Consider the following 23,204-nt stretch of genomic DNA (forward strand, 5'->3'; position numbering starts at 1 on the left):
TGAAATCAGCTGAAATTTCCATGCCCTTCAAGCCTCTTAGATGAGCTGATAGAGGACAGTGGCAGTGGGACAGAATGACAAGTTGATAAATATTAATCTGTTTAAACTCACTGCTGAGCTATAACTAAAATGCCTGGAAAGTTGTTCCACATTCCAAATACATGGGGAGGAAATATGAAATGCCATTTTCAGCACTGACATAATTCAGCTTCGACAATGCTCTAAAACAGGGTTTCCCAGAGAAAACCAGTGCTCTGGGTCCCTTCTCTCATGAGCTGTGTCTCTGTTGGTGTCATTTGTACCGCTCATTTCCTTGGTGGTTTCCAAGTCACCCCTCCACTACCCACATTCCTGAGCCCAACAGGAGCTGGGCAGCTCTTCACTTAGAGGGACACCCTACAAACCCTCTTGTACAGAACAGGAAGAAATGGTGGCTCTGAAACTCTACTCAATCTTTCCCTGTGAACAGTGCCCTAGGGAAAGGACTGCTTGGCCTGACCATGATCTGCCTGGGAAATCAAAAGGGCCACATGGCACTGCATGGGTTGGTGCTAATGAGCAGGACTAGTCCCTGCAATAAGTCCACATCTAAAGACTGCACCTCTGAATAAGGACATTTTAGGGATACGAGGATGTTAACAGGATATGGCGCCAATGATTTAAGACAGTGAGTGTCTCCTTTGAGCTAAGTGTCCCTGCCTTGGCAGAGAGATGGTGGTATGCTGGAAATATTAAACTAGCTACCTCCGTGGAGATACATAGCTGCAAGTAAGAACAGAATTTGAAACCCTGTCGTCAGGATAAGTCATCAAACAGATCCTCCTAAACAGCAGCCAAATATATATCCGCATCCACTGTTGTAGGTGTTAATGGAACAGCTCCCAAATATGAATGCTGAAATAACATCCTGATCTCCTGTAACCAGAGCTAAGAGGATTTGCCATTGATATACCAGCTCTGAGCTGGATTTACTTCAAAATTTTCAAAAGCCCCTGCAATGGTATAAAGCACGTTTTTGTGTCGAAGGAATCTGGAGGAGTGCTTCACATGGAGCACTGGGCAATACGTAATGAATTCCACATTCTAGCTTTGTCCCCAGAGAAGGCTTCCACAGATTCCACAATGGAACAAGAGGTTTATTGAATGGGACAATGTGAGAGGAAATCTATTTTACAACTTCAAGCAGGCTTCTGTCCACAGAGGATGAACAAAATTTGTTGCTGAAAGGAAAACTAATACTAAGCAAAAGAGCCTAGATAAAAAAGCAACAAAATGTCACCTTTTGTAGTTCTTCACCCATGTATCTGTTGTATGTGTGCACCCTGCCCTACACACATCTTTATGTAGCGTGTACACACAGATGTTGCACAGAAGCACTCTTCAAACACAAAGAAGCTGAAAACAACATAATCCTGTCCTCTGGAAGTTCTTGGTATGGGAACAGTAATTAGATAATTCTACATTTGAATGTAGTACAGTTAATCAGAGCTTTCCCAGAGGCATTTTAGAATTAGGAGGAATGCTATTAAGGAATACAAATGTTTTACTTCCTAAACTGCCAATAAAAGGAGACAATCAACTTTAAAAAAAGTAGAACAAAAACAAAAAGGCAAAAATAGTAATGGAACTAGGTTGCTTTTAAACAAAAAATTCAGACCAATTCATTCCAATGTCATGAACCTAAACAGGATGTCATTATGCCAGGGAATTAACTGGACTGTAAATAAAAGTGAAATTGATCAGTAAGTTTTTATTGCTTGTGATGAGTGAAATGCAAGGACTGTACAAAAAGCATAAATTATGAAAGTTGAATTTGTTCTGAAAAATTATTTAAGTTTGAATAATCTGCAGGGTATTAATGACACTGGTAAGAATTTTTATTATAAACATATGAGGACAGTGTGAATCAGGAATAAGTCTATTTAAACCAATGGGATTGCACTGAGGAAACATTTTTGAGGCCTGCAGAATGGAAACTAGCTGAGATCAACATACCCTTTTGATGAGAGCAGAATGGGGACCACAATTCTTTTTTTTTCCCCTCCTTGCTCCACAATTGCTGATGTGCTCTTACAGAAAACTCTTTTCTTGAACTGTCAGCCCTCCAGATGAGCCCAGGTCTGGGTGCTCATGTGGTGACAATTCCGACTCTGTGGTGACAACATCCCTCTGGCCTATAACAAAGACAGCTACCAGCAAAGCCAGCCAGCTGGAATGCAGGACTTGCTGAAGGCTGTAAAAAAAAAACGCAAAACGCAAAAATGAAATCCCAAACCCTTGCAAGAGGAGACCTGGGTGAGACAGAGGCATTGAGATGGTGAGGAACTGGGGGCAATGGCTCCAAGGGGAAGACATGTGAAGTCAAGGGCCACAAAACAGAGAATATCCTTGCTAGGATCTTGTGCCTCCTTTTGCAAGGAGCAGAAAAGAGTAGGTGCCCAGGAGGTCTGCGTGAACAGACAGGTTGTTGGAGATCATACCTGATGAATGGAGATGGAGGGCAAGGACTGTCCTAATTATGAGAGGGAGAAAGTCCTGCCAGCTTCAGGTGCTAAGGAATGGAGGGGGAAGCCCTGAGGGATTGGTGTCCCTAACTGAGCCACCCGAGTTAGAAGAGTAAATATAGATTCTCCTCTCATCTTGCATCTCCCCATTATCTAGAGATTTTAAAAGGCTCATGAAACCTGCATGTAATATTATTAATACCCAAGGCAGATCAATTTAAATTAGCTTGAGTAGAGCTACATAGTGTCATCACACAATAAAAGTGTGATTGCTATCTGAAACCCACGGGGGTGGAAGCCGAAGGAAAAAGAACACCTTCTCATATTAACAGATAACAATGGCACAAAGCTATGAGTTTATTTAGGCTTGGAACAAGCACCAAACTTGCCACTAGAAGAGCACTTAAATGTTGGGATTATCACCTGAGAGGAGCCACAGCAGTGTCCCACAGCTCAGGTCTCCTGAGGACTGCCTTCATGGAAAACTGCATTACTTGACTTTCTTGCTGTAGATCTGGGTTTCTGCATAACAGGGGACAGCTGCACACAGTATCTTTTTAGTCTTTCCTACACAGCCTAAAAGGGTTTTAGGAGATCTGTAATGAGGGTTTCAGGAACTAAAACTCAATTTGTTTATCCTATCTCTTAGGGAAACAGCTCAAGGAAAAGCAAAACAGGGACAGAGGAAGAGCACATGCGCAAAGGAGATGGACTCTCACAGAACAACATAGCATACTAATTCATTCTGATCTTGCTATTTAGTACCTGCAAAGTCTACCATTATGCATTATTAAATTCATGTATTATTGAATCACAATCCTTGTTGCCTGGTAAGAAATGTGGATGATTTCTTAACTTAAATTAAAGCACTGCTTCCCTTATTTGAATAAAACTGCATTACTGGCTGCCTCTCATGGTAATCAGAAAACTGCATTAGGCAGGTAGTACTGTATGAATTAAAAAATAATGAAACAAGACTTTTCAGTCAGACATTGTTCCCTCGCCTGCTTTTCATGACAGCAGATTCCCTACTCTGAGTTGATAAGACAACAGCAAATGAAGATAACAACATGAGAGCAAAATCATTCACTCTAATAGGCTCCACCTGTGCAGGCTCCAGCTCATTTACATGACTGCAGAAAAATTAGAAATCATGCAGCAATTAGTCTCTTCTAGATTATGCACTGTGTCAACTGATACCACTCTGGAGAGCACTAGTGCTAAAATGGTTTCAAAAGATAAATCTACTAGCCTGTGCAAACATTTTTAATTACCTGGAAAACTGGATTGCCTGTTTAGAAAACTCTGCTGTAAAGGAGGCTGCCCACACAGCCCTGGAATCAAATGTCACCAGCTTCAAATGTTTATATAACTGACTTTTATAATGTTTGATGGCTTGGTGAAACAGAACCACATATCTGCTTTTGCTGCTGTGTAGCTGAAGGAACATCTCTTTAGAGGGAGGTAATGGAATTGAGGTAAAAGGAATTTTTTTCTCTCTTTTTTTGTGTTAGCAGATATCGATTCCTTTAGTCTCAGATCTCATCATCCACTCTCATCCATTGCAAAACGATGATCATTCACAGCACTGAGAAAACCCAGCAGCTATTTACAGGATAAAAATTAAGGGCTGCATTGTGAACCCTGCACTCTCCCCAGTAAGGAGCTCTTCACCCAAGAGGCCCAGTGAAGTCAATTTAACTGCTTACGAGTAGCTGTTCATCCTTGTGAGGAAGCAGTTCACAATCTGGGCTTCAGTTCTCTGCCAGGGTTAGCATATGTGCTGGTGGAAAGGCAAGTCTGCACGTCCAGCTGGTGCAAATCTGCAGCGCTCCCAAACTCACAGAAGCTCTGCAGATTTGCACTGAGCAGTGATCCGGACCCCTCGCATGAAGCATGTGCTCTCCACATCCCGGCTGCTGCTAATGAGGTTTTGAAATCACCTATTGGAATTTGAGCATGGTGCTTCTTTGGTATATTTAAATCTTTCTCAAAGCAAAAAAGTCTCAGAGTAATTGGAAAGGAAGAGAGAAATGAAAGCACCAAAAATTTGAGAGCTAGAGTTTAATTCAGAGCCAGGTCCTTTCTGTTTATCTGACTCATTCTCTTAAGAATTCCAGAGCAAGGAAATACCTAACTGCGAAGACTGAAACCTCTAGGACTGCTCTTGAGTTTCTATTCTGTATCTGATATTTCCACAGAGCGTAATAATGTGGCTTTATAATTAGAACTGGATGAACTCATGAAGGGCCACCTTAATAGCACAGTCACAGCTTTGGTTGTGTAAACTGTTCCTGCAGGCTGAGTTTAAATGCAGGCTCCAACCCTTGAAATTTTTCTTTCCCTCCTTAAAATACTGCCCATGTCTTTTTGTGTCACACAGAATAAATCCTACAGATCATACAAGCAGATTTAGTGAGGGCCACCCCCATTCCCACCACTAACTCACATAGCTCATTTCTGATGTAGCACCATGTTTGCATTACTCTCAATTCAGGACCACTGAATTATCCCTCTTTAGTTAGCAAGACTTCTTGTCACAGCTTTTTACTTTTGAGACCCTTAGCTGGGCATCTTCAGCAATTCCAGTTACAATTAAAGACCTTGTCGTTGGTTTCAAGGCTAGGTCCTCATAACTTGGACCATTTCCCTTGGTAACACCTGGGAAATTGTAGGTGCCCCAGAAGCACAGCCCTCCCAAAAAGCCAGAGATCCTTCAGAGCTGTCAGGTGTGTCTGGAGCTGCAGTGCTGTGACAGGACTTAGCTGAACTGGGGAATGCCTTGCCACAGGAGAATTTGAAGATTAAAAAGTTAGTGTGGAACCAAAGAAAAAAAACAGACTGGAAAGGATGAGGGGGCTGAGTGCAGCTGTCCTGATATATATCTTAAAAGATACCTTATTCTTCCCCTAAGCAGCCCACAAGCTCTGTGGGCTGGTACCCGTGAGGGGGACATCACTCTCATTATTCTTATACTTCTGTTTCCTTCTTGCTAAACATACTAAACTTTGTATCTGTGCAATTTATAAACAATTGAGACGTGAAAGGGAGGTTGAGTTTGTCCTTATATCCAACACACAGCTCACAGAGAGAAGGACCCACCATCCAGCTAAATGGCCTGCAGAACCAGGGCACTTCTGCTCTGTTCATCCTTTATGCAGGATTATGCATCCTCAATGTTCTGTGATCACAACCTTCATGGAGGCAGTAGCCCAGGATCCTCTGGCATAAATCACACGGACAGCATTTTCACCCCTGAAGCCTTTCCTCTTGTCTCTGCACTGGACAGACTCCCACTGGCTGCTCTCATGCCCTGGTTTGAGTGGTTACTGGGTGCTCATTCAGGAAGAGTCATCACACACAGCTTTGCTGCTGCTGTTTATATTTTAACTGGAACCTAATGCAGTTTAACCATTTTGAGGTTAATGCATACATGCTGTGGACAGCAGTATAATCAGCCATACTATAGCACTATACAGGAAAATGATGGGAAGACAGGGTTCTTCAGATGTGTGGGGACAGCTGGACCAACAGGATGCAACAACCCCCCTTGAAATATGGCCAGAATGCAAGAGAGAGTTTCTGGGCATGCATGGAGATGTGCATATGAGCACCTATCCTACTGCAAACCAGTTCATCTGAGCTTTAATAGGAAGCACTGGCAAGGAGAGCCTCCTAGCAGTCTTAATTTATTCCTTGATGATGCCACAGTTGGTGGTACTGACTAGGATTCAAATATAAAATGGAATTTATGGAGAAATTTATGAGTTTAATGGAGAAATCTGTTAAGAGCCTTGAAAGCCCTTATATAGCTAACGAGGTGTTTCAAGTCCCCCAGCAAATTCTGTGCTTGCCTGATGAGGTTCAAGTTTCATAGTTTAACCAGACAGCAAGGGGAAAGAATGACAGTATATGTGGCGGAGCCGTAACACTGACCAGGGGCTGCTCATTTGGAAGCACCTTGGAAGACAGGTTATGAGCAATGTTCATCTGTCATTATTAATGACTGAAGTCAAGTAATTAACTGGGTAAGCCTGATCTGAGATTGTTGTGTCTAATCTAAGACTTGTGGACTTAGCAACGTACATGGGAACTGCAAAATAATACATTGGATTTGCAAATATATGGTATCTCAAAAGAATCAAGGATAAACAGTGAGACAAAGGGGGTTCACACTTGTCTCACTTATTGGGATTGCCTTAAGGATACATGGGCAAGTTGAACACTGTAGAATGCAGGAGTTGCCACAAGATGGGACATTCAGCTCACAAATGTGAAAGTTGCTGGCAGAATACTGAAGTTTACATCTAATGAGTAAAGCTGGATTTATAAATGGTCACTTTAAGGAGATAATCCTTTGCTCTCTGTTAAACACCTGCCAACAGACTCCCAACAGAAAACCCTCTCCTTCTAGTGGGGGGAATTTTGACATTGGTGACAGAGTTACTGTTCAATTCTGGCTTATTTGTAACCAACTGGTGAAAACTGAGAACTGGAAATTTCCTCCAGCAAAAGGTGTCCTAAATATCTGTTGTTTGTATTACTTCAATTACATTAATGGAGACACATCTATGGCTGTAAAGTCAACCAGCCAAGTGATGTCTCTGCTGGGGAAACCTCTGAACTTCTGCAGTTTCCTCCTTCAAAGGAATCCTCTCTTCTTCCACAAATTAATATGTATTTTCAAATACTGTGGCCAAGCTTCCCACATTCAGGCTATCCAGTGAACAAACAAGCAAGCAGGCTGAGCAAAATGAGTCTCTGCTGCAGACAGCAAGTTGACTCAGTGGTGGCAGAACAGCAAGAGTGAGTAAGGAAAGCCAGCTTGGTTCTAGAAGTCAAAATAATAACATTCAAATAGTTTTGGGGTTTTTTTTCCTCTCTGCTCTTTGGTCAGCTTTTTGGGGATTTTAGTTTGAATTTTTTTGTTTGTGTTTTTTTTTCTTTCTTGTGGGGTATGATTTGGGGGTTTTGGGTTTTTTTGGTTGGGGTTTTTTTTGCCAATAGTTGGAGTTCAAGTTCTAAAGGCAATGCAAACTTCTGAATCAAAGGTGATGGATAGAAACATAGCTGCTATGACGTGTGCCACAATGAATGGGAGGAAATTAGTTCAATAACTTGCCTAATTCACCACATGGAGATAGAAGCAAGAAAAGTGTGGCTGCTAGAGGTTAATGTAAAAAACACTAACCACAAATCCAGGATAGGGCCAGGCTCCAAAATGTAAGTGGAAGTGGCCTAGAAAACCCACACAAAGCCAGTCATTTACAAGCCAAGGTTCTATGCTTCTGGAAAATAAGGGCAAGAATAAAAACTGCCTGTGTTAGTAATCTAGGATCTGGAGCAGAGTAGCTAAATCTATTGGGTTTAGACTGCCTGAAGGCATAACATTAAACTGGGGAGAGACTTTTAGTTTAATCTCCAGCATGACAGATGTCCTTAAGGGGATTCCATGTAAATATTCAGTGCATTGTTTTTTGCCTTCTTAAAAAGCTGGAGGAGTTGAACCACCACTCTCCTATCTGATGGGATGGATATTTTTCTCTGCCTTGAACAAGACATGGTTAAGTTTAAGAGCTTCCTCATGATTCCAGTTCACCTCTTCCCCAGGGCCAATGTAAATCAGCTGCATTGCAAGGGATGTTTTAAGTAACCCTCAGCATGATGTGCTGAATGTATTCTGTCTATGCACATGCCTGCACCCCAGGAGCAACTGATGTGGTCTTAACAGCAACATCTCTGACTCCTCAACTGCATATAGAAAAAAAAATGGTGGATTATAGCAGGCAAAGAGAGAGGAGAGAGAAGACAAAATATTACCTTGGGATCACAGAATACAGGGGCCCATATTACATTTCCTGCACCAGATAATAAACCTATTTTTGAGGAGCTAATCTGGGGAAAATGTTATCTTTTGGCAGATTTCAAACTGCAACTTAATTAGACAACAGTATCCAATGCCTCACAATATTTCTACCTGATTTCACAGAATTAGACTTGAATGACTTAAACTCAAGGACAGGGTATGGGGCTAAATGGGTCTGGTAGGAATTCTTTTTAAAACCCCTGCTTTCAAAATAAATAATGCAGAAAAACACTCAGGGAGAAGTCTGAGAATTTTCCAAAACAGCCACTGACGCAGATGAACATACAGATTCAACTGAAAGAGAGGAAAGAAGTTGGTGTGTGTCAGCCTGCAACTTCACAAACATGTGGTGCATGCAACCTCCAGAGTGACTGAAATGCTGAAAGCTTCTCTAATCCAAAACTAAGCTGATTTTACACTACAACCGCAATTATTTTCTTTTTTAAATCAAGCATGCCACTGCCAGCTCTGTAGCAGGTGCAAATCAGCACAGGCTTCAAGGGAGTAGCCTGATTTACAGCAGCTGAGGATCTGGTGTAAAATGAGATCATCTGCTGAAAAATTAAGAGAAAGGCATTTCTATTTGTCATCTGCCACCTCTTATAATTGCTCAGTAATTTCTATCTTGCCCCTCTAGAAATCCAAGTGATTGACTTGCTTAGTGCTCTGGTTGTTCCCCACCGTCAGCAAGCTCATAGTACTAATGCCTTGTGTCCAGGGCATTAGACACTTATTCCCAAAGGATTTTGGCTGGCTTTTCTTCCAGACAGAAACCATAAGACCATATCCTAGCTTTACCTACTCTGAAACAACCACTGCATAGCCTGCACCACCGTATCCCAGACAGAAAACGACTAAGAAAGATACTCTTTGTTTCACTAGCAAGGATCACATCCTAAAAAAACAACCAGAGCAGCAGATCTGAGAGAAGCCCTTCCACCGAGGCAGGTTGTTTCCCAGAGGAAAAACTGTAGTCAAACATAAAACTGCCCCTGTGATCTCTGCCGATCGCCTGGTGCTGCGCCGTCTGCCCGCGCTCCAATAAAGGCTTGGAGTTAGCGCCGGGAGGAAATGGAGCACCAAGGCAACAACATCAACAAGAGTGTTTAAGACACCATGGAGGTTTAAACCACTCTAACTGGGTGGATGCCCAGCATGAGGGAGCTTTATGGATTAGTTAATGCTGGCATCTTTCTTCTGTAGAAAAAAAAGACTGGCAGGAACCATCTGTGTCACGGTGTATGGCCGACTGCCATGTGACACACGGCCCAGAGGGTTTACAGAGCATCTATTCTGAGCAGCTCTGTAAACCCTAAGCAAGATGATCCCAAGAGCATAGAACAAATCTAAATAGCATTAGTTTTTCCACATCTAATGCATCCAAGTGTGCCAAAGGAAGAGAGCAGAGCAGAACAGAACAAGGGAATCACCAAAACCAAGTTAAGATAAAATGACTAGATGAACCTTGACAGTTGTCATTCCATTGCCCAAGAAGAAAGAGGATGTAAGCCGAAGAAGGTATGGAGGATGTAAGAACACAGTTGCTGCTTTTCTTAGCTCCTTAATGATGAACTTATATGTGAGACACATGAACGACCATTCTCAGCTTACTATCTGCATTAGAACTACTTGTGTCCACTCCTTTAGAAGAGAAGGAAACACCCCAGAGATCAAATTATATTTATGAGAGACAAAAAAAGGTATTTCTCAGCCTGCTCGTTGCACACAGTGAAAAATCCCAATCTCAGCAGCAGTGATTACCCCTTTTCATCTCCATTTATCAAACTTGCCTTTCATGGCACATCAGTTGTAACTCCTACCTTGCTTACAAAAACTATGACAGTCAGAAGTTCATTGAAAGTAGAAAAATTCTTGCCAAACTTTCTGAAGCCCCATACAGTCCCAGATCTCCAGGACTTGCTGTGGCTGAATTTGACCTACGGTCTTCCAACAAAGACTTTATTTATTCACTGTTGCAAGTGGCAGCTCATGTCGCATTCAAAATGTCATTTTATAACCACCTTGTTATATATCATGCAACTACTCCAGATTCTTAAAAGTGAATGCAATATACAGGAAATGGGTCCTGTTGGCAAAGATGACCCCTCTTCATTTGCATAATTATAGGCTGTATTTTAATACTTCTTATGGTTAAGGGTGCCTGACACTTTCCATTAAGAAATTCGGCTTTCATTTACTAAAGACATTGCCAAACTCTCTGTGCTTGGTACTATATTTTCCTAGCCAATGTCTCTGTCTTGGGCTGAATTATTTGGGAAAGTTTCAGTTAAAACAGTTTGGCTGTCTCCCAGAATGAAGTGAGGGGGGAAAAACAATTTGTCTGTATAGAAAAAAAAAGCAATAACCATTTAATAGAGAGGTTCTCATAACCATATGCTCTGAAGCAAGAACTTATAGCATTGGGGATGGATTGCCTATATCAAGCCTGTTGCTGCCCTCCCTTTCCCATTTGGCCGATTTTTCCTTTTGGTGGACTTCTAATTCTGTAGAAGACCCTCAGCTCAGGCATATTTTCCAGGCACTTATTCCAGCAAAATTCTCTCAAGTCTGCTCCGAATATGCTCCAGATTCACAGAGCTCTCACAGATAACTTTCTAGGAGCATCTCTGTCAAGCAAGATGCTGCCTATCCCAGGCACAGGAGTCATTTTTCAGAAGTCCAATTTATTTCCTTTCTTCTTCTCACCAAATCATGCTAAAACCAAGGAGATCAGAAGAGAGGCAGAGACATGAGGAGTCCTTCCCTTTCCTGCCATATAGCTTTTCCTATCTGTTCCTTGCCACTTCAGAGACAGAGAAGACTAGCTGACGTGCTGTGTTTTGGGATGGCAAGATGGTGGCCTTCTCCTGGAGAGCAGAAACTGCTCTTCTTTTCAGCATAGGGAGGTCCTAAACCAGGCTGAGCAGTTACATTCTCTGGCTCGGAAACCCTAAAGTCATCCATTAACTCAGCAAAAGGAGCTATGCTAGGGAGCTCTCTTCCAAAGGGCATTAACCAAGAAAGGGATGAATTGAGAAAACAAAACACTCCTTCTTCAACAGCAATCAAAAAAAAGTCCAATGCAAGAATCTCAAATTCCATATATTCTCATTCATCATTAAAAATCATTTTCCCTCTGGAAGTATCATGCTTGTTCTCCATGTGAATAAGCACAGGATACAGCGTACTAAGAAGAAATGCTGCCTAGGAGTTAAACCACAAAGTCAAAAGATTCCAATTCTATTCCTGGCAAATACCCAACACCAGCATTTGCAAACCAAACGCCTGAAGCAAGGAACCAACATCCATATTCAGGCACTTAAACACGGAGTCTTGTATGCAACAGCCTTGCAAGGCCAGTATCAGTTACCCATGCTCCAAAAATCTCTGCCTTAACTGTTTGGTGTCTTGATGTCTAGTCAACAGTGTTTAACTTGTAGAAATATGTGGGGAGGAAAAAATTGGACAAAACCTCGATTAGTCTCTCTATGTCTTCCTACTGGCCAAAGGTTCACTCCTAACTTAACACTCAGCCATGGAAGGAGCCAATTCCCTATTTAGCAGCTGTGGTGGGGCAGAAACCTGCCTGTGTGTAGCACATACCTGGGTTAAGAGTTGTCAGACACATATTCCCATCTTGATGGCACAGACAGTGATTGCTACAGGAGGAATCAGATGTTTCAGGTGTTGTAAGGTTTGGTTAGCCATAGCTCCACACAGGTGCACTCCTCCTTCAGCATTGCACTGGGACTCCCACCAGTCACGGTGGGATTAAAAGCAAGAGAAATGGCTATCTGCCATGATCTGGGAATCGTTGGCTGGTCTCTCCTATTTAATCATCAGTATGTAACATCCTGTAGTTTCATGCTCCCAAAGGAAAGATTTCAGCAAAAACAATTTGCAATTAAACTCTTGTCCTAAATGTTCAGAAATAACTTTTGTCTCTTCAAAGAATCATAGCATCAGTAAGGTTGGAAAAGACCTCCAAGGTCATCAAGTCCAATCTTCGACTGATCACTGTGTCAACAAGACCATGGGACTAGCTCAAGTCAACACTTCCAGGGATGGTGACTCCACCACCTCCCTGGGCAGTCTGATCCAGTGCTTGACAAGACTTTCAATGAAAAAAACACTTCCTGATATTCAGCCTGAAACTTCCTTAGTGCAGTTCCTTGACCCCATTTCCTCTAGTCATGTGGCTGATTACCTAGGAGAAGAGGTCAATCTCCCCTTGGCTCTGCCATCCCGTCAGGGAGTTGTAGAGAGTGAAAAGATCTCACCTGAGCGTCTTTTTCTCCAGGCTGAGCCCCCCCAGTGCCCTCAGCTGCTCCCCATCAGACTTGTGTCCCAGACTGTCCCCCAGACTCTCTCTTTTACCATTCTCTGGACATGCTCCAGCACCTCAATGTCTTTCTAGAGGTAAAAGGCCCCGAATTCGACACCAGATATGAGATGGTACAGCTTCACCACTGGTGAGTACAGGGGGACAATCACTTCCCTAAAGAAGGACAATCACTTCCCTAACTTTTCCCTTTTCTTAAAGCATTAGTGATTTCACCTGGGTTTAACAATGTATGTCAACTGTGAACCTCTGCATTGTGAGAAAAAACAAGAAACAAATCCCCCAGGCAGAGCTTTCTCTAGAGGCACAGAACTGTTCATAAGTATCAGATTTATATATTTATAATAATATATCAATGTATCAATAAAGGCAGGTAATCTGCTGATGACAGACTAATGAACTCTGTTCTCAAATTCCTTTGAAAAAAACAGATGCTGAAGCCAGCCAGTGCCTGACACTCATGAGATGGAGGCTACCAGAAAACACATCCTTGCAATCCTTCCAGCAGATGCTGCTTCCCAAACAGGAACTGAAGGGTTCCCTTCATAGTGTGGTGAGCACAGTACCTGTAGCAAGGGAGGAAGATACGGGTCCACTTTGGAAAAGCTATTACTTACCAAAATAGCCCGTGTCCTGACACAAAATTCTTCATTTTAATGTATTACTGGCCAGTCCCAACCACTCCTGGTACCACAGATCAAGGCTATTTCTCCATTTCTTCATTAAAGCTGTGCTATTACCCCAGTGAGAGCAGGAACCTAGCCCAGCCCAGCTGGCAGCACCACCCTCATGCAGCAGGCAATGATGACTGAAGGAGGTCATGTTGCTAGGAGAGCTTGGAGCAAGGTGGCAAAAGACAAGCCCTAGTGAGTTATGCCTATATGTGAATACAGCTTTAAATTTTGACTTATTTAATAAATGCTTCATCCTATTTGTTAACTGGTCATTAGATGCAGCTACATTCCTTTGCATCTTACTAGAGAGAATTCCTTTTTTCCTGAAGAATTAAATAAAGTGAATGCATACCAAATGCCTAACAGATGAAGCCATAACAAGCTGTTGCAAAGCATATAACTTGTAGATATTGTAAAAACAATGTGTATACCTGTTAAACACTGAAATATTTAGTGCTGTTATTATTAGGTATGTTTTTAAATCCACCATAATTTAATAAATAATATTAAAGTATTTATAGATGGACCATTCTTTGCTAAGCAACTGGTTACTACTGTAAGAAACATGTAATGCAAAATCTAGGCTTTTTAACTTCCCTGAAGTGTTTTTTCCCTTCCTATGAAAAAGCAGATGTTCTAAAGCAACTGCAACTGTAAACTTCCAGCATGCACTCAAAGGCTGAAATCTAATATTTAAAATGAGCTGTTCTAGTACAAAATGTCTCCATGGTGACCCTTGGTAGCTGAGTGGGAACTAGATTTGGCAACGAGTCCAAGCGGATACAGCTCCTGTTGGTGGTATGCACTGACCAAGGATCCATTGCATCTGGGCTCCAAACCACGCCAAGGTGTCAAGTACTGCTCCACGCTCTCACCAAAAGGAGCTAAAGAAGGTTTTCAGCAAATGCTCCCACCAAGCAAACAGATAACATGCTCAGCTCATTGTGAATTAGTAATTTATGTAATGAGGTCAGGCTTTATAACGGGGTTTAACCCTAAGAGTAAATCTCCCTGCAACCAGTAAATAATCAGTTTTTCCAGTACCAGTGAAATGCCCACAGAGTTAAGAATATGAAATTCTTAATTGCTTAAATCCATATATCTGTACACTAAAATGAAATTTCTATGAAAATGAAATTAAAAGTTTGCTTTGTTTTTTAAATTAGGCACTTCAGATAACTCAAGCCTCAAAAAAGTGTGCAAGAGCTCAACAACTAAACAGAGTACCAACAATTTTAACAAAATATTTAAGAATCACATGTTATGTTAGAATTGGAAGAAAACTAATTCTCTGCTTCATACAAAAAACCCAAACCCTGTAGTTCACAAAAATTGTCCTGTTTTTTAGTTTTAACTGTAGAGGAACAAAAGCAGTAGGATACAAATTCAGTTCTCCTTCTCAATCTAGAATCTCACGTCTGAGGAAAGCTGGATTAATGCCAGTGGAGCTGACAGCAGTCCTGGCCTCCTGATGGGGAACACCAGAAAATTATTATTACTGAAAATTCAAAACCCTACATAATCTGATTAAGATTTAAGAACAAGTAATGTTTTCTCTAATAACAGTTTTCATGACAGAGCCTTTCTCTCATGATGTATTTTTCTTACAAGCAGGATGACATTGGCCAGGGACTGGGGATGGTTGCCAGTCAACTTGAAGTGCTTAACACCCTCCAGGAGATGGTGAGTGCACATGACTGGTCCTTATATTGTATATAACCTAGAGAGAAGCATGGAGCTTGAATGAAATTCAGCTGTGGGGCTGGACTCTAAAGCTGAAGGAGTTTATTAAAGCCCACTTGGGAGGGGAAGCAGGTTGTATAAAACAAATTCTCAACCCTCTGAAGGTCCATAAGCCCAGGTGGTTTGAAGGAAGTAAACACATTTTTAAAAGCAAGTCCTTCCTTCTGCTTCCTTTACAGACTTTAGCAAATCTCAGTAAGGAGAGAAGCCCTAAAGAATATACTGTATTTGGCCAAAAGAGTCAGGCAAAATCTTTCCTGGGACTATCTGCAACAATATTTTAATTCCAGATACAAGGCAATTGATCTGTACAAACCCTGCTGATTTCAGATGCAGGGTGTGATAGATTTACCCTTAAGGATCAGACCCAGGAAAGGAAAATTTCTGTTGCTGAAGTTTTACTTCTCCCTGGGATGTCCCCTCCTATTCCCTTGCACTACACACACGCCAAAGAAAAAAACCTCTTTTTTCAAGCAAGTCACGATGTAGTGATCTCACCAGGAGCTTTCATTTCAGCAGAAATTTTTTATTTCATACCTATAAAAAAAACGTGGTAATTTGGGAGCAGTTGAACATTTTAGTCACCAACATCCTAGGCTGAATAAAACTGAGAATCTCTTCATGAGGGAGCCAAGGAGCTCAGCCCCACTGCTGGTCAAGATGTGTACATCTCACACTGCAGATTGGACAGCAATGATCTTGGCCTGAGCAGACCAGCAGGCAGGTCCAAGACAACAATCTGCCAACTAAAACAGACATCCCAGGCTCAAATTCCCATCCCTGCCATGCACAAGTTCCATCCTAGCTCCCATCCCTATCATTACCTTGAAAAGAGATGGCTCAGATCCAGAAACTATTTCAGGACCAGGGAGTGAATGAAAGCTGGAGCAGCAACTCTTGCTTGCAAAGTCTCAAAGGACAAATGAGGCAGCATCTTTCAAAGCAGGAGGCAAGTCCTGTTCCATGTATGGCTAAGATTATGACTGGGAGGATTTAAAAAAAATATTTCAGAGATCAGCCAATACAGGAGCTTTGGCTGCAAGCACTCAAGAAAGACCACATCTAATAACAATCTGCCACATCCTGGACCAGATCCGCTTCCCAAGTGGATTGTAAGGCAAAGCCCTGTATTTATTTTTGCCAAGATCAATCACATGTGCATTTATATTGTTTGGACAAAGAAGGCTGACCAAAAATGAGCAAACAAAACCCACCTTCCTATTCTCTGGCTCTGGCTCCAGTGGTCCCACCATCTCTCAGCTGAAAGTGCAGACACAGGGTGCCAGGACTTTGTCTGATGTTTGTAAAGGACATTGCTCAGGCTTGCCTGGGCAAAAACGTTTGCTACCCCAGAGCTCTGCTAGGTGATCCCAGTCTATTCTTGTTTCTTTTTGCTACAGGGCAGTAGCTTTAGCCCAGTGAAACATGTGCAGTGAAGGAAACACTGTACTGGACAGGCACAACCTCAGCACTTGAGTCTGCACAGGCCTCCCAAGGTGGGTTTTCTCCAGGTAACTCAAAAATACCTCCTGCATGCTCAGTCCTTGTGAGGAAGTACAGAGCCAGATGCAGAGATGGCCAGCATGATGGTGTCTGGTGTAACAGTGACAAGCAGAGAAGAGTGAGCTGCAAAAACAAAGTTCTAAGACAAAACCAGTCTGTTTCAGCAGACCAACACATACACTTGGACAAGCACCCTGCCAGGTACACACATTCCTCTGCAGCTTACAGAAAACACCTCTGGGTGCTGGTGGCTCAGAGATAAGTCTGTGCATCAGCTGAAAAGCTGATAAAGACATTATTGCTACCTATAAACTTTTGTCACGGATGCAATAACTTTTGCACTTCTGTATGAAGAAGAGGACTCTAGGAAGTATTTAGTTATAAAGCTGAAGAATTGCTTGAATTTGCTCTTCCAGCCCAGATAACTCTTGGTTGACTTTGCTCCTTGGCTCTTTTCACCCTTCTCAACGTAGAAGCTATCCTACCTTGCTGCTCCAGATCTGATCCCATCACTGATGTCACCTCTCAGCCTGGTCAGTTCAGTTTGCTGCATCTTAGCTTTCAAACTTTGGTGATGAACTTTCCATGATTTCAGACTTCAAAGGATCCCCAGTCAGAGTAGCAAGTCAGGACACTGTATTCTAGTGTAAACAAAGATGCAGATCTTTATTTTTACTCTCCATGAAAAAATATCCAAGAATAGATTCAATGTCAAAGAAATAATTCAATGCCAGAACACACTCCCCTCTCCAAGTCATTCCTGCCTTCCTTTCAGCACTGTTGGTTAATCTCTGTCATATTTGGATATGTTAAACTGCACCCTCAGTAATAAGCATGAAAATGAAATGGTGCAATGCAATTCAGAAAAAGGGAAAAGGGGAACAGTGAGGGCTCAGACACAGCTGTGTAAGGGCAGCCTAAAAACTTATCCAAGATCCTACACACATCACTGTGATGAAATGCTACTTTACCCCAAACACTGGTGAAAAAGGAGGTTTCACTATCAAAGCCTGCCCTGTAACAGCCACTGGGGATAAAATTAACTCTATCCCAGCTGAAACCAGCACATGTGGCTTCAACTGCATGAGCCCTGCAAGGGATGAACAGCATTTCCAGGAATGCTAAAAATTTGAAATTGCCTCTCTTCGTCTATTTTTCCTCTTTTTCTGAGGCAAACAAATCCAGAAAAACAAGGAGAAGACAAACAGGTAGTTAAGTATATAGCAGTTCTAGATATATCACAAAAGAAAGTAATATTTGGTGTATCGAGGAAAGTGATTAGAGCACATTCTTCATTTCAGAATAACAGTATCTGGAAAAAGTTACAAATATGTGCTACACATTAACTTTTAGGATTGGTTTGGGTTTTTTCCCTTGGGATATAATAAAGGCGGGGGGAACAAAAAGACAATATTGAAAAAACATCACTGATTTTGACATGTTAATCAAAATGAAATCTACAGTATAAAATTTAGCTTATGAAGAAGTCGTGACTATTTGAAATACAAAAGAAAGTAGTGTTTCAGGAGAAAAATTAACTTGCTATTCCTGTATATATGCTAATTATAACTTCACTAACACAATATTAAAGACTAAAAATAAAGTTTGGCTTATAACAGATAGGAATCATAATTGCCAAATGCTGTAAATTTTGACAAAATAACTTCATTCAAAATTTATTTGTTAGCTCAAACAGAAATGCTGAAGTATGACAGTAATAATATCACCTTATATAGTATTCTAAGGGCCTTTTGACTGTTCCCAGAGAACAAAAACCAGTTTAAGTTTTTCTTCCATATTTTTCCAATTTTTTTTCTTTTTAGGCTTCTGGAAAGAAAAAAAAAAAAGAAAGAAAAGAAAAGAAAACAGTACTACAAAGTTAAAAGAAAAAAAAGACACTTTTTGTGTTTGCCCACAAACTGTGTTTGACTCATTGCTGTTGCCCAATGCAATATCAAAGTCAGTGGAGAAAATACCCTTGAAATCAGTGCAACTACTTGTAAGGAGCCAACAAGACAAGCACAGGCTCAATTTTTGGAGCTGCTATTCTGATTCAGTTATTGTAGCTAAATGAAAGGGCATGATTGGGAGGCATGAAAGGATTCCGTTTTGCTGCCTTATTCACATTCAGGGAACTGCTGAGCCTTTCATGTTAAACTGTATCCTCATAAGGGCAGGCTTTGGCCCAAAAAGACATTTCAAAACAATTCAAACAGATGGTAGCACTTAATATATCCACGAGAAGTGTTTCGCACTCCCATGCAAGCTTTCTGAGAGCTCAGCTGGGCAGAATAGGGAAATCTCTCTTTCAAGTCATGTTTGTTTTTTTCATGAGCATATAGAGTTCTATAATGGGGGGAAAATTGGTGAAAACTATCCAGTATCACGCTGCAACAGGTCAAATTGAAGAGAGAAAAGGAGTCGTGGAAGACTCTGAGTGCATGTCCATGTGCATGACTTTCCTTGAAGGCAATTTTAACTGTGCAATTCCCATTAAGTCAAATCCTCATATTTTGCTGTAGCTATTTATTACACCGTGAAACAAATGTCCTTTGTTCAGGGAATTTAATTCCTAATGATGAATATGAAATAGTTTTGTCAAGTGACTCTTTTCTCAAATAACAGTTTGTTATTGAATGTTAAAATCCCATTTTATCCTTATTCTCACATAGGCTACACACATGATGAACTTCAAAGTGAGTATTCCTTTAATCAACAATTCTGCAGGAGGATTTTCAAAGGATTTTTGTTTGTTTGAGGTCTCAAGAGAGCTGCTATCTTTCTTAAAGCACAAAATCCTGGATTCATGCAGATTATGAGATTATTTAATCTGCAAGGCAGTTTCTAGCAAAAATGGCCATCAAAAAAATTAGGAAAATAAGATCTAAAGGTAACATGCACAACAAGAAACTCCTCTTCTGAAGCTCACCAGTAGCATGATTTCTAGAGCCCTACTCTAAAGTCATGACTTCTTGGAATCAGTAGCCTTTTATATATATAAACTACACAAATAAGACAATTTCTGTAACTTCACTGAAATTCTTTTTTGTATAAAACACACTTCTGGCCTAAAATTCTTTCCCTAGGAAATGTTTTCCTCTGAAGCAAGAGACAGCTAAGGGACCCTTCATACCTTTAAGGAGATCCTTGCAGTTATAAAACCAGCAAAATAAAGTTTAAAGCCAAGAACCAGTTAACTTTTCCTAAGTAGTATAAAGATTTAATGTGTGTGGAATCTGAAGAGGAAAGTGCATTAATATCCTTTGCAGTTGTTATCTCAATAGGTGCTCTGCCCTCATTCATGGAATGAAAGTCTCACTAGATACTGTGTCTCATATCAGAAGATGGGCAGATCTTCATATTTATTTCAGATTATTTATCAGATTATTTTACCCGGATAAATAAGAGAAAAGTCACCTCCTACTGTGATATATATCTAGCCTCCTGGTTGTCCCCTTTTTTCACAGGTAAAGCTTCAAAAGTTACTTTAATTTTTTTTAATAGAAACATTACTTCTCAGGCTGAAGTCAGTGAGTTTTACCCCTAATTTAATAGAGGCAAGATTTTACCAGCTGCCAGATTTCTCTTTTCCAGACTTCACACAAACAGAGAAATTGGTTAGAATGTCTCCTCTAATTCTGACATTGGTAGAAGAAAATGAATTATTGAAATTAATGCAAAGCTACATGAATTTGTATATTTATAATACATATACCAATTACATATAATCCTGACTTTGTATATATTCCTTTCCACTTGGTGTTTAAGAAGATTTTCCTTTAAGCCACAGGGTTAAAAGGTACCTTTCTCTGAACCAAAATTATGAGATTATAAGTATTGACTGTAAGAAAAGAAAAAAAAAAAGCCTTAAGAAGTTAATCTCTTGTCCTCGAGACAGCTCCTCTCCAGCTTTTCACTGGGGAGAGTGAACCCACAGTCCCTCAAGGGCATAAGGACCACGCACTATTTTCCCACTGCCTGATGGGTTTCTTTTGGCTATTTTAGTGTTTCCAGTCCTTCATCTCCATACACCACTAGACATCGTGCCCCAAGCAGCCTGGGAACGTGGCCATTTGCTAAATCTCACTGGCGTCAGCTCCAAATTGCACCAGCTCGCGTCCTAATTTTTATTCAAGTGTAACTATTAGCTCTACTGCTGATAAAAAGTCTTTGAAGAACCTCATCCTTTATTTGTATTCTCTGCTGAATTGAACAGCAGCAGCAATGTGCACCCAACCTCACACCTGGTAGAGACAGTCAACAAACCTGACTGTTGTGACACTTCTATTTCAGAGTGTGAACCATTTTCCTGAATTCTACTCTTGTAGAGAAAACTTAGTATTAAAAAACAAACAAACAAAACAAGCAGCTAAACTCACCTGCCTGGGTTATATGAAGTTCATTAATTTCCCATCTCTAAATCAGATTTTGTATTGGGTCACAAGCCAGTCTGAAAGCAGTGCTTAGATCCAAGGGCCAAGGTTTAATCAGCTGTTTCATATCATCTGTTCACACATTCCACATAGGAGAAAATTATCCTTTCAACTAATTGCAGTCCTGAGGAAAAGTCAATGGCTACTTTCACCTGTCCCCCTAGCACCTCCTTTTGGTTAATTTGAGTCTTCGGATCTGCTTCAGTTCTCAGAGAGCTGCAATTATTAGGTTATTTGGCTGATGGTGAGAGGCTGGCTCTTTCTCCCCTATAAGATCAGAGCATTGTGCCCAGTGCTCCAGGCACAGACCTGAACACAGACAGATTTTCCAAACACAGAGTTAATGCAACCATGCCATCTCATAGCCACTCAAGTGGTTATTTACCCCTTCGAGTGTTTCTCGCTCAGCTGCTAAGAATGAGTTCAAAAGGGAGGAAAAGTCCAAACTGAATACGAAAATTTTAGCCACCTCTTTTTGGGGCATAGTCTAAACCACACTGATTTAATGGAAAGGCTCCAGCTGGCTGCAAATCAAATCCAGTATGGAGGTCCTTAAGTGTTACTGAGTTCTTGTACCATTAACTGTGGAACAATTATTATAATTTTTATATCAGTTCGTCAAAATATGAGAGGGCCTTTTGTATTATTTATGTCTTGTGCTAGGGGTTGGTAAAGTTTATTGTAGCAAGTCACTGATTTTAATCTTTGCCAGTTGTGATAGTGCTTGGGGTTTCTTTATGTGGGTTGAAAGAACAATATGATGAATAAATAAAAACACAGAATAGAAGGGAGAAATGACAAGACTTTCCCTCCTTGCTCAAATATATAGGAAGCCAAATGAGCTCTTTACCCTGCCAAAACATATGTGGGAATAAAAGCAAAATGTGTATGTTTGGGGTAGTTATCATCCGTGTATTTTGGACAAGCTGCATTTGTTTCTCGAGAGCTCTATAAGACAAGGGAGGAAACCAATGCCAACATTGCAAAAACACACACAAAAGCCTGGGGAAAGCCAGCCCCACTGTGCACTTTTGGTGCTAAATTAGGGATAAAATATTGGAAACCAGCCCTAGCATAGCAAAAAAGAAACAAACTACCCAGTGATGGAGAAACTGCAAACAGCTTGGTTCAGAGACTCTCAACTTCTTCCCTGTTCAGGCCCCATAAGGTTCTCTCAATAAATAATTCTGTAAATTTTGAAAACATGGGAAAGCAAGGGTGCAAAAAAGAAATTAATTTCCCTTTTCCAACAGAGAAATTCCTCTTTTAGAATTCAGCAAATACATAAATACTTTCTCTAATGGTTTTCTTATCATCAGGAGCCATTGGTTTTTTAAACGTGGAATTAATTAGCCCATAGGAGTACTACTAATAAATAGGTAGAGATTAAGCCAGTGAGGAAAAATTCTTTACTGTGCAATAATGACAAACCAATCAAGACATGAAGAGAGAAACACGATGCCATGCACAAGGTCTTTCTTTTTTGTTGGTTTTTTTGTTGGTGGTGGTGGTTTGGTTTTTTTTTTTTTTTTTTTGGCCAGCTGACAGCTCTCTAAAACAGGAGGGAAAACAATGAAAAGAGAAACCATCAATAGCATTGATTTGTGAAGAGGTAAAAAAGCTTATAGTGTTATGTTTAGAAACCGTACATAAACAGAGACACAGTGGTATGCAAACACAGAAGAAACTCATTATTCTAAAGAAAATGCTCAGAAAAATCAACCTGACATACCTATATATTTTCAATACCATTTGGTTAATGGAGAACATGAGAATTGATCTGCCTTTGGCATGTGGTACACGGGAAGCTTCATTGCAGAATCCTGTAAGTTTGGGAATAAAACAAATCCAGTGGATTACCTATCCAGCTACCTATCCTAGCTGGAGAAAGCAATGTGAAAGACTAAAAGCCAGCAGGAATGGTCTTAGTTTTAACATTGCTCTGAAATGTTTCACACCATTTCTTCCTATTTCCTCAGATTCCCCCCCACTACTATGTTGTTGTTGAAGCTTGTCATGATGTTCTAGACTTCTGATTTCTTTATCCAGACCCTCAAAGACCTTTTTAGAGGAACAAGTTAAGACCATCAAAATGAGTAGTTGCATATTTCCTTCCCCAGATTTAGCCACCAGACTTCC

At 40.8% G+C, this 23,204-nt stretch overlaps 2 long non-coding RNA genes across 2 annotated transcripts; one reads left to right on the top strand and one right to left on the bottom strand.

The window, feature by feature from the left end:
* Positions 1 to 1,113: 1,113 nt before the first annotated feature.
* Positions 1,114 to 3,282, top strand: LOC135298228 (uncharacterized). Its single transcript, XR_010360240.1, has 3 exons — positions 1,114 to 1,432; positions 2,101 to 2,317; positions 3,154 to 3,282. It is a non-coding gene; the product is annotated as an uncharacterized LOC135298228 (long non-coding RNA).
* On the bottom strand, positions 2,001 to 21,130 carry LOC135298229 (uncharacterized). Its single transcript, XR_010360241.1, has 3 exons — positions 21,012 to 21,130; positions 17,118 to 17,273; positions 2,001 to 2,233 (listed from the first exon to the last, which is right to left on the bottom strand). It is a non-coding gene; the product is annotated as an uncharacterized LOC135298229 (long non-coding RNA).
* Positions 21,131 to 23,204: the final 2,074 nt, after the last annotated feature.

This window comes from Passer domesticus, chromosome 3 (genome assembly GCF_036417665.1).
Source record: "Passer domesticus isolate bPasDom1 chromosome 3, bPasDom1.hap1, whole genome shotgun sequence".
Classification (NCBI taxonomy): domain Eukaryota; kingdom Metazoa; phylum Chordata; class Aves; order Passeriformes; family Passeridae; genus Passer; species Passer domesticus.